The sequence below is a fragment of the Macaca nemestrina genome, chromosome 3, assembly GCF_043159975.1.
Source record: "Macaca nemestrina isolate mMacNem1 chromosome 3, mMacNem.hap1, whole genome shotgun sequence".
NCBI lineage: Eukaryota > Metazoa > Chordata > Mammalia > Primates > Cercopithecidae > Macaca > Macaca nemestrina.
Genome location: NC_092127.1, coordinates 71,377,826 through 71,390,251, shown reverse-complemented (window position 1 = coordinate 71,390,251; position 12,426 = coordinate 71,377,826). Strand labels below are relative to the sequence as shown.

The 12,426-nt window shown below is 34.5% G+C and overlaps 1 long non-coding RNA gene across 3 annotated transcripts in view; it reads left to right on the top strand.

The window, feature by feature from the left end:
* The first annotated feature begins 216 nt into the window (after positions 1-216).
* LOC105486199 (uncharacterized) overlaps positions 217-12,426 on the top strand; it is a 71,454-nt gene continuing 59,244 nt past the window's right edge. The window contains exon 1 of one of the 3 annotated variants that reach the window (XR_011621069.1): positions 217-340. This is a non-coding gene — a long non-coding RNA (uncharacterized lncRNA). The other 2 variants (XR_011621072.1, XR_011621070.1) reach the window with 2 other exon arrangements.

Below are 12,426 nucleotides of genomic sequence, written 5' to 3'. Positions count from 1 at the left end.
ATGCCCCAACACTCCTTCTCATGAGGAGAGTGGTGGAAGTGAGTACCTGAATGAAACTGTGATAGGGTTTGACTCTGTGTCTCCACCCAAATCTCACCTGTAGCTCCCATAATTCCCATGTGTTGTAGGAGGGAGCCAGTGGGAGATAACTGAATCATGGGGGTAGGTCTGTCCCATGCTGTTCTCATGGTAGTTAATAAGTATCACAACATCTGATGGATTTACAAATGGGAGTTCCCTGCACAAGCTCTCTCTTTGCCTGCTGCCCTCCGGGTAAGATGTGACTTGCTCTCTGTTGTCATCTGCCATGATTGTGAGGCTTCCCCAGCCACATGAAAATGTAAGTCCAATTAAACCTCTTTGTTTTGTAAATTGCCCAGTCTCAGATATGTCTTTATTAGCAGCGTGAAAATGATCTAAAACAGTAAATTGGTACTGGAAGTGGAGTGTTGCCGAAAAGTTACCTGAAAATGTGGAAGTGACTTTGGAACTGCATACCAGGCAGAGGTTGGAACACTTTGGAGGGCTCAACAGAAGACAGGAACTTGTGAGAAAGTTTGGAACTACTTAGAGACTTGTTGAATGGTTTTGACAAAAATGCTGATAGCGATATGAACAATAAAGTCCAGGCCGAGGTGGTCTCAGATGGAAATAAGAAACTTGTTGGGAACTGGAGCAAAAGTGACCCTTACTATGTTTTAGAGAGACTGGCAGCATTTTGCCCCTGCCCTGGAGATCTGTGGAATTTTGAACTTAAGAGAGATTATTTAGGATATCTGGAGGAAGATATTCCTAAGCAGCAAAGCATTCAAGAGCTGAACGGGGTACTGTTAAGGGCATTCAGTTTGTGAGGGAAGCAAAGTATAAAAGTTCAGAAATTTTGCAGCCTGACAATGTGATAGAAAAGAAAATTTCATTTCCTAAGGAGACATTCAAGCTGGCTGCAGAAATTTTTATACGTAATGAGAAGTCAAATGTTAATCCTCAAGACAATGGGAAAAATGTCTCCAGGGAATGTCAGAGGTCTTCACAGCCACCCCTCTCATCACAGGCTGGAAGTCTAAAAGCAAAAAGTGGTTTCATAGGCTGAACCCAAGGTTTCCATACTTTGTTCAGCCTAGGGACTTGGTGCCCTGGGTCAGAGACACTCCAGCCATAACTGAAAGGGGCTGATAAACTAATACATTACTAATAAACTAATACATTAACCATAAACTAATACATTAACCATTACACATGCCAAAGTCAAATCCTCTCACAGTTCAAGGTAATATCTGGCACCCTCAAAAGCCAAAGAGGTCAGGTCAGGTCATGCAATACAGGAAAGAAGAGCTAAGAAGAATCTGTCCATGACTCTTGGAACTTCACAAAGCAAAATGAACACCCCAAAAAGGGATGAGCATCATCTTTTTTTCTGAGTTTTAGGGGTTCAAGTCATTAGAAGCCTTCTCTATACTTTTTCTTGGTACCAAAGATGATGATGAGGGAAGGAGAAATGAGGGAAAGAAAGGTAAGTGAAAGAACATTTGTTTTTTTTAAAGACAGGAAGCAAACACAGAAACCAAGTGCGTGGTTCTGTTTTGCTTTGCTTTGTTTCTCTTTTGCAGCTCAGAGGAATTTTAGCCAATTCAGAGAGGTCTTGTTATCCATAATCTGGAATTCTTATAAGGATTTGACCAAGTAAGGTAGAGGTGGTAAAGTCTGATGCAAGAAATATTGGAACAAACAATGGCAAAAAAAATGATTGCTGAGTGTCCTAATCATAAGGAGAAGTTAAGATCAACTGGTTCTTAATCTTAACTTTACTCAGAAAAAATAAAAATAAAAATAAAACAACTTCAGCTACTTATCTAGGAATGGGTCTCAGGCTGAGGACAGCTCTCCATCATCCTAGATAGGAGTTACTTGCCTTCTGCCATCATGGAAGCAGGAAAACTTGCCTTCATTGTTGGAATCAAGTAAATCTCCAAAAAAGTTTTACAGCAAAATAAACTTTAGATCTCAGTCAAAATTTGGGAGATCAGGGATCCTCTTGGCATTGGGGGCAGGTCTGAGAAAATTGTGTTATTGGTTTAAGCCATAAAGATAGCTCAAGCTGGTACCAATAGGAGATATGTCAAAGGTCAGGGGAACCTCCACTCAGAGTCCCTTCATCTTCACCAAAATGTGAACCTCAAATATCTTAGACAGGACTCCGTCAGCTTAGAAAGTTTATTTGGCTACAGTTAAGGATGTGCCCATGACATAGGCTCAGGAGGTCCTGATGACATGTGCCCAATGTGATTGGGGTACAGCTTGATTTTATACATTTTAGGGAAACATAACACATCAATCAATATATGTAACATTCACATTGGTTGATCTGGAAGGGCAGGACAACTAAAAGTAGGGACTTCCAGATCATAGAATTTAAACATATTCTAACTGGCAATTGGTTGAAAGAGTTATTGTCAATAGAAAAAAAATGTCTGGGTTATGATAAGGGGTTGTGGAGACCTAGGTTTTATCATGCAGATGAAGCCTTCAAGTAGCAGGGCTTAGAAAGAATAGACTGTAAGTGTTTCTTATCAGACTTAAGATTTATGTTAACATTAACACTGGAGGGGAATAATGAGGAATGTCCAAACCCCACTTCCTGTCATGGCCTTAACCAGTCTTTCAGGGTAAATTTTAGAGTGCCCTGGCTGAGAGGGAGTCCATTCAGATGATTGCAGAGATCACTGAATGTTATTTTTGGTTTATAGAACTAAGAGTTCAATGTAAGAACAATGTGCAAATGAAGAAGCAATGTCCATTATTTCATGTATATCAAGCACAGCAATAAAACAAACAAACTAAAATGATGGTTTCAGGTGTTTGCTTTCATGATGACATTTACATGCTATACAAATAGCCAACGGGGAAAAAACTTGATGATGGCTAGCTTTGTTTTGTGTTACAATGTGTCTACTTAAAAATAGCTTCCCAAATCCCTTTGGCAACTTGCACCTTGAAGTTTTGCAAATTTAAATAATGAATATTAATTAAATATCTAGATTATTTTAATATAATATAAAATACTGAAACATTAATTGATGAACACAAGTTTAAATTTATTTACTTTGGACTTCTTGTTTTTTATATAGTATGAAGAATTTAAGTATATTTTGGTCTGTTAAGAAACAAAAAGAAATCATATTTTGATGACGCACATATTTTCAGAAATTGCAAAATGGTGTTAATCCACAGAATGATTTGCAAATGCTAATAATTAAAATTCTAATTAATATATGCTAATTAAAACTAAAAATAATAAGGGCAACAACTTCATATGCAAGGAAAGTAAGACAAGTTTTTGTTAATTAAAGCAATGAGGTAGGAAAGAATTGTTCTGTTAAGGGAAAAAGAGTCATTATTGTCCTAAAGTAGAATGACTAATTGTTTCAAAGTGGGAAGAGAAAAAGTATTAGCACAAAGCCTGAGTAAATAAGAAAGTTGTAGAAGGTTTGTGGAAGATGAATCTTGTGAAATAAAAAATTTTATGTGTTATGAAGCTGGCTAAGATTAAAAAGGAATTACTAAGTTTTTCTAAATATTTAGCATCAATTAAAAAATTCACTGATGCAAAACTAGAATTTTGTTTTCTCTGTTAACAATTTGATCCTCTGTTAAAACAAACAGTGCTCTTGGAGTATTGGTTGGCTCTTAATAGGAAATTGTAAAAAGTGTTTACCTTTTAGGAAATTGGGCTGGGAAGTAAAAGTTTTCTTTTACCCTGTTTAATCTTGTGCTTTATGTGTCTTTATTAGATCTTTCATTACATTTAAAAAACTGAGTCCTCTCTACTAAAACAGGTTTTTTAATAACTATGTAACTTTCTGTATTTGCCTTTGAAGTCTTTAAGTTCTCCCTCTAGTTAAATGAATAACTATCATTTAAGTGGCCTATGCTTGTATTTTGATCAAGTATTTTAAACTCTTGATATTTTTGACAAACTTTCTGAACTCAAAATTCAAAATTAAGTTTTGTTTCTTGAGCTTGAAACAACTTCTGGATTTTCCGGATGTGCTTTTGGAACATCTCCAAAGGATTTGTCTCTTTCCTTGTAAAAAGACATATTAAACTATTTGGGCTTATTTGATACATTAAATTAATAAGAAGCATTGCCTAATAATAAGTAATGCTAACTTTTTAAAATTGCATTTATATGGACATGTTATTAATATGTATTCCAGGAATTATAAAATCCATAGAAATCAGGTCATATTTTTGGACCTGATAAGAATTTCCAGAACTCTAAGAAAGAAACTGGTTGGCTCTACAAAACTACTAACCCAAACATGAAGCAGAACAGAATTAATTGAATATCAGGAATGTTAAACTAAATTTGGTAGATTTTCATGCTAGGCTGTAAGTGTGTGGCTTTATTATTAAAATATTGCAATTATTAAAATATGCAATATGAATGAGCCTGATAAGTTTGATCCAAGTCAAATTACCTATGATAATCTATTTAAGAAACAATGCTGTATACCTGAATTGGAGAAACAAAGGTGATGTTTATGAAGATCTAAATCTAATGCTAAGTGTGATCTCATGAAAAGCCTAGACAACTGCCTGGTGCTTCCAGAGTCTTTAAAGCTTCTATTTTTCCATTGGGTCTACTCTATGACTCATCATAGAATAGATCAAATGATATTTTAAAAATTAAAAATTGGTTTGGTAATTGTTCTAACATTGTGAAAATGATTTATAACCAATATTTGATTTGTCAAATTCATATTCCATAAGACAGTACAAAACTCGGGTGATTAATTTCCAGCACTTGAGGGACCCTTTAAATACTAACCAATGGATTTCATGCAAGTGCTAATTTCAGTGTATGTTTTCTGGTTGTATAGAAACTTTCCCATGAAGAAAGGCTGATTCTATAATAGTAACTAAGAGATTATTACAAAATGTGTTTCCTTTATGGGACATTCCTGGAGAAATCTTCAGTGATAGAAGCATTCATTTCACTGCAGTTAAACAAGGCATTAACAAACACAAAGGCATTAAGCAAAGCTAATTGAATCAATTGTATTGTCTTTGTCAAAGATATTAGCAGACTGATGATAATTAGATCTATTCTTATTAGAAAACAGATTGACCCCTAATGAAATAATTAATGAAAGGCCTATACCCCCTAATAATAAAATCATATGTATCTCCTGTTCTTAGAAACTCTGACAAAATTCAGCATTCCAAGACTTGAATGCATTATGCGTAAGTGTCTTTTTTACCACATAAAATAAGCCTTTAAATGGCCCACCAACTAATGACAACCACACGTTTCACAATCTAGAACCTGAAGATTACATCATATGGATATGACACCAGAGAAAGACCACTACTGAATTGCATTGTAAGGGATCATATCAAGTTATTTTACTTTTTTAATTTTGGCTTTTATTTTAGATAGAGGAGGTACATATGTAGAATTGTCGCATGGGTATATTGGATCCAGGTAGTGAGCATAGTACCCATTAGGTAGTTTTTCAAATGCACGCTTCTATTCCTCTTCCTTCTAGTAGTCTGCGTGTCTACTGTTCCCATTTTTACGTGCATGTGTGTTCAATATTTTGCTCCCACTTGTAAATGAGAACATGCAGTATTTGGTTTTCGTTCTTACATTAATTTGCTGAGGATTATGGCCTCCAACTCCATCCATGTTGCTGTGAGAAACATGATTTAATTCTTTTTTATGACTGTACGGTATGTCATGGTGTATATGTGCCACATTTTCTTTATCCAATTCATCATCAATGGTCACCTAGGTTGGTTCCATTTATTTACTATTGTGACTATCACAATGAACATATCTACATTCCTTTGGGTATATACCCAGTAATAGGATTGCTGAGTCAAGTGGTAAGTGTTTTAAGTTCTTTGAGAACTCTCCAAACTGCTTTCCACAGTGACTAAACTAATTTATATTCCTACAAACAGTGTATAAGCATTCTCTTTATTCTGCAGCCTCACCAGCATCAGTTGTTTTTTACTTTTTTAGTAATAGCCATTCTGACTGCTATCAGATGGTATTTTACTGTAGTTTTGATTTGCATTTTTTGATGATTGGTGAAGATTAGCATTTTTTTCATGTTTATTGGCTCCTTATATGTCTTCTTTTGAAAAATGTCTGCTCATGTCTTTTGCCCACTTTTTAATGGTGTTATTTGTGTTTTTTGCTGATTGATTTAAGTTCCTTATAGATTCTGGATATTAGAACTTGGTTGGATGCAAAGTTGTGACTATTTTCTCCTGTTATAGAGGTTGTCTGTTTACCCTGTTGGTAATTTCTTTTGCTGTGCAGAAGCTCTTTCATTTAATTAGAACCCACTTGTCAATGTTTGTTTTTGTTGCAATTGCTTTTGGGGACTTGGCCAAAAATTCTTCACCAAGGCCAATGTCAAGAAGGGTATTCCCTAGGTTTGGTTTTCTTCTAGGATTTGTATAATTTGAGGTGTTACATTTAAGTCCTCAATCTATCTTGAGTTAATTTTTGTATGTGCTGAAAGGTAAATGTCTAGTTTTATTTTTCTGCATATGGCTAGTCCATTATCCCAGCATCATTTATTGTACAGGGAGTGCTTTCCCGACTGTTTGTTTTTGTCAGCTATGTTGAACATCACATGGCTATAAGTGTGAGGCTTTATTTCTGTGTTTTCTACTCTGTTCCATTGATCTATGTGTTGTTTTGTAACAGTATCATGCTGTTCTGTTTACTATAGCCTTATAGTATAATTTGAAGTTAGGCAGTGTTTTGCCTGTGGCTCATCCAAACCAATCCTAAGCATACCAAGTTCTTACCAATCATACGGCAGCAATAATTCAGGTTCTTGAGTCTTGGATCCACATTTTCTCTCCTAAAGACAGCCCCTCCAGACTCTTGTGACTACACAGCCATTGGAGACCTCAAAACTAAAACTAGGCAGGGAGGTTTTTCCTCAGAAGCAGGGAACCTCATGTTGGATATGTTACGTGAAACCTAAATCCTTACATGATCTTAAAAATTATCTGCTTTACTCTCTACCAAATTTTACTAATATCGCAACTGCAGTATCTATTCTTTTCTACAGGGTTAGGCTTTCAGATTTAGGTATCCAGATTCCTTGTTTAAATATAACAGAAAGCAGAACCTATAGTATGGGTTTTTCAGTAATATTATACCAGATATTAAATTTAAAAACTAAAATAAATGTATTTTGACCTTTTGCAGACAAATTTATAACCCTAATTCCCTAAATGTTGGTAGCCTCCAGTTATGCAGTAATTCAGTAATGGAGTCTTGGATAAATATTACTAGTGCTTCCCTACTAATTAGTCCTAATGCATGAGGCATCCCACAGGGAACTGTCTGTTGTGCCTCTCTAAAACATATATTTACATAGAGAATGTAACAATATAATTATCATTTAACCATATGCATGGGCAACTCCATGTATCAATAAGTGAAAAATAAGGGACCACTATGTTTTAGAGATTTTAACAGTATCATTGCCAATCTATAACCAATGAGAAGCTGAACATTGTACACCTTTTAATTTGCACCACAGAATAAAGCAAAATTTGCCAGCAAATGTAAATCCCACCAAATTGGCATCTTTTTGTAGAATGCTTCTTCCTTGACATGGCATACATGTAAATAAAGTCAAGAATCAAAATTTGTCTCAAACATTAGCCACTATAGTTGATTCTACAGTTGCCCAGAAAACTTCTTTAAATTATCTTGCTAAATATATCTTTAAATTAAAAATATCTTTAAATTATTTTAGATAACATGACTGCATTGAGCTATTTGTTGGCTGAACTAAGGTGTTAGCAATAGCTAACACCTCCTGCTACATTTAGATAAAAAAATCTGGTATGACAGAAACTCAGTTTCAGGAAATCAACAAAAAAGCTACCTAGTTAAAACAAGATTTTTGCTTCTGTCTCATTTTTTATATATTTGATATTTATATATCTGATTTTGATTGTTTCAATTTGTAAAGTTCATATGCTTTAGTTTCTTAGTATTATCCTCTTTAGAGCTGTCATAATAGATTCCTTGGTGCACTGTGGTCTCTCAAGTCTCAAATGCTCTGGATGCAGCCATCCACTATATGTCAAATAGTCTGACTAAAGTTAGAACAATGACAACACAAAAGGTACATAAAACATCATTCAACTAACCTGATGTCGTAAATTGTGAATTCCATAATGAGACCAAACAAATCCATTCTGATGGTGACAGAGTATGGAATCAATGCCCAAGGTTTCGGTCAATCTTTTAAAACTGAGAGGATATCAAAAGGGTGACTTGTTAAAGCAGCCTACCACTGCTTTTGTATTTCGAATTTCTACATCATGAACTACAACCTAATTTGCTAAGTAAACAAACTGTAACCTAACTTAAGAATATATTTTTGTAACAAACTGCTGAGTCTCAGCCAATTATAGAAGCCAAGCTTCAGCCAATCATTGGAGGCAAACTGGTCAGACAATGTACACATAAGGCAAATGCCTCATCATACCATGCCCAAATAATGCAAATGACAAGTTGTCACAAATCAAGCTGTTTTTTTTACCTCAATTCCTTTTTGTGTCTATGAATACAGCCTGCCCACATTGATGAGTGGGGCTCTCTAAACCTCTCCCGGTTCCGAGTGCTGCCTAATTCGTGGATCATTCTTTGTTTAGAAAGGTTAGAAATAAACTCTTCTAAATTTAATTTGTATAAAGTTTTTATTTTAACAATAGTAACTGAATGAATGAATGAACTTCTTCTAAGGATTAATCTGATATCTATATTAGAAAAATAAGTAATATCAAAAGGTATTTTATTTAGTTTGTAGCCTCAGGCAAACATTCAAATATGATGTGTGATGAGGTGCAGAAATAGTGAATGTAGAAATAAAATAAAAAACTAGCTAAAGAGATGATACTTAGAAGTCTTACATGCTTGTCTTGTGGCTTACACCATTACCTCAATCAGGAGAGCTTAATCTCCTTTCCTTTCCTTTCCCATATCTAATTATTCTAAATCTTAGATAGAGAGACTTAAAGCCTATTTATTCCATTAGGTTTTCTCTGCTCACCAGATTCACATTACTCGTTTTCTTTTCTGAACTTTTTCTAATATGTGTTCACACAGTGGAAACAGCATTAGCTTTAAAGAACAACAGGTCTATGGTAAAACTCAGTCCTATCAATCACTGTCTCTGTGGCTGTAGGCAATTTTCATAATGTTTCTGACACTCACTGTCTTCATATCTTATAGGATTATTGTCAGGATTAAAATTAATAAAATAGAACATTTAATTCATCTGAACCTTCATTCCTACTGTGCTTAAAATGAAGTCCCTACATATTGGCACTAACTCTTTTTGTCTAAATACTTAAGTTTGCCACTTAACCAAAGTGAGATATTTAATGATGGTCATATAGGTCATGTAGCCTCCATAGCATGGTTTATACTTAATAAGTTCTTGAGTTTATTTGAATTTTTTGAAACTAGTTCATATATGTTTTTATTCTATACTATTTGATTTGAGAAATACTCAGTAATGCCCCAGGCTTGTGGATGTTTAAAGTGTTGGGGTAATGGAAATAATAATGAGTTAATCCAGCACCAAAATCTTGATATTTTTTTCTGAATTCCTTATATGTCATACTGAATACTGAAATTCTGCACAGTAAGGATTAGTTTTTATCAAGTTCTGAGGAATATGACGTATACTAAACTTGAAGGTTTTTAAGGTTGTTTTTCTGCTAATGGTAAAAGTTAACATTTATTATCAAATAAAAGTGTCCTTTGGTTCTAGCATGTGTTTCTTCATTATTCTGTAGCTATATAACTCAACCAAAACTTTTTAGACATTAAGCCACATACTTTAGTTGATGATAAAAGTGATTGAATTTTGATAAAAAGTACAGATAGTAAAACAATCTACATGTTTCAAAGTTTTTATAAATTTAATATTACAATAAAATATTTAGATATGATGCCAAGATTTTGAAGTATCTTATGTAATGCAAAAGGGTAGAAACTATTGTAAAGCACATTTGTATTTTGCTACAAATTATAATTTGTCTTCAGAAACCTGAAGTGTGTGCATTTTTTCTTAGTGACATAATGCATATATTCATTTTCCTGCTATCCTATAACTCACTCAGGCATATGAGGATTAAAGTTCTAGTGAGTTGAAACCACATATTTTACTATATTTTGTCAGATTGCTCTTTGCTAAACATCTACAAGGAAATTTATGAAGGCAGGGTGTCTATAAATCATATCAATTAACAGATGAACAAGATTTAAAACTGTGATCAATTATAGTCACCTTTATTTACAAATAACAAGCTTTATTATGTTTCATTCTAAGCTAGTTAGTTCCTTTTTAAATCAGAAAATTTAAAAATACATTGTATGAAACAGAATAATATAGTTTGTTATTTAGACTGGTAGAAAAATCATTCAAGTGAAAAATTGCACCATCTTGTTACTGTCATATGATTTCTTATTAGCTACTAACCTGCATTGCCCTACAGTGAATAAGGTGCTTCTATACCTTTCATGTCACATTTTGCACAAAAGTTCAGCTTTTCCAAAATGTTAAATGGTATTTGTTGAAAGTTTCTAAAAGAATCATGATTGTTTTTAAGACACAGGGTCTAATTCTGGAGTGCGGTAGCATGATCATAGCTCAATGGTAGCCTCGAATTCCTGGAATCAGGCAATCTTCCCACCTAAGAACCACGAATTTCCGGAGAAGGTTGGCCAATATGAAAACTGTGGCAGAAAGCCTGATGCTCCTTGATGACCTGGGGTCAAGCTCATGTAACCCATTTCCAAAGTCTAAAACATGCTTAGCAACTAATGACAAAATCCCAATTCAAAATACTGGCAGAGTGCACAGGACAGATATTACATGAATCTGTACAGAATTCATTAACGATATATTTAAACTACAACTGTTTTAATAAAAATAGAAAAGTGAAGATGCTATGTAAATATCATTGGTGAATTCCAAAGCAAAAATTTTGGAAACATCGATACTTTTTAATTGAAGTATTGATGTAGAAGGTGAAGGGTTTGAGATTTAGCTTTATAATGCATATTGCATTTTAAAAACAGTCATAGGCCATTCTTAGAAGAATAGGAAGTGTCTGTGATTATAAGATGCTGCATTATATGCCCAATAGTAAACCAGATAAATATGGACCCTGCTCTTGAACTCGACATATACTAGGAAATATAAATATTAAAAAATTTAGTTACTCTTATTTCAAAAGAGGGAACACTGTTTTAGAAACAAAAAGTAGGGAGGAATACTGGCTTGTTGTGCTGTTCATTAAATCGGCTGCACTACACTATACTCATACGTAAGCTTTTACATACAACCTTGGAAGGAATGTGTATGCATCAGCGGGAAGAGAAGTACTCTCCACTGGTCAGACAAAACATTCAAATAAAACCTGGCCATAAATATGCTGGAAGTCATTGTAGGCAATACATTAAGAGATTTAGGGGAGTCAGAAGATAGCGTCTGCCAAGAAAGACCACAAATTCAGTTTTTAAATGTTGATTATGAAGTAACACAACATATAAGTGAAAATGTCCATGGAAAATCTGGGGAGGGAGAGCATGCCCAAGGATCAGAAAAAGGTTGGAAATGTGGATCCATATTTAAACATCATCTGTAAATACATAGATAAAGAACATGTCAGTGATTACAAGAAAAGGGAATAGAAAGAAAATAGAAAGCTTTGTCTAGTTCTTATAAAAATACTATAAAATAAAAAGGAGTTATGTGTACTCCAGCACAATGTTTTCACTCAAGAATCCCTTATCACCTGTTGTGTTTGCACTGAATATGCCATAATTTTAAGATACTTCTACCCTATTCAGCTAATCATCAAAATTAAAACTGGTTGTATACCAGGTTGAAAATGTATTATTTCTATTTCATAATAAATGCCATTGTAAGCTATAAAAAACAAATTCTAACATATACTTACCTAGTGAATACATATGAACTAAATTTATAGCAAACAAATGCACTCAAATAAATACACCCTAAAACCTACGCTCTGTATTGGTCTGAGTTATGGAAAAGGTGATGTCCCAAAGACTGAAAATAATCTCAGACAAGGCACTACAGACCACTATTGATAGGGACAGGAGGCAGACAAATTCTAAGCAGAAAAGGGCAGGTCCTTGATGAAGTCCCACCCTCAAGCCACAAAGCCTGAGACCATGGCACAAAGTGAGAACTTATATCCGTGTTTTCCTGCTCAAATGTTGCCTTTTTCAAAACAATGCATAGTCCACTCTGTCCCCCATCCTGTGCCTATAGAAACCCCAGACTCAGCTGGCAGAGCAGGGAAAAGCAGCTGGACGTCAGAGACTACGGCTGGATGTTG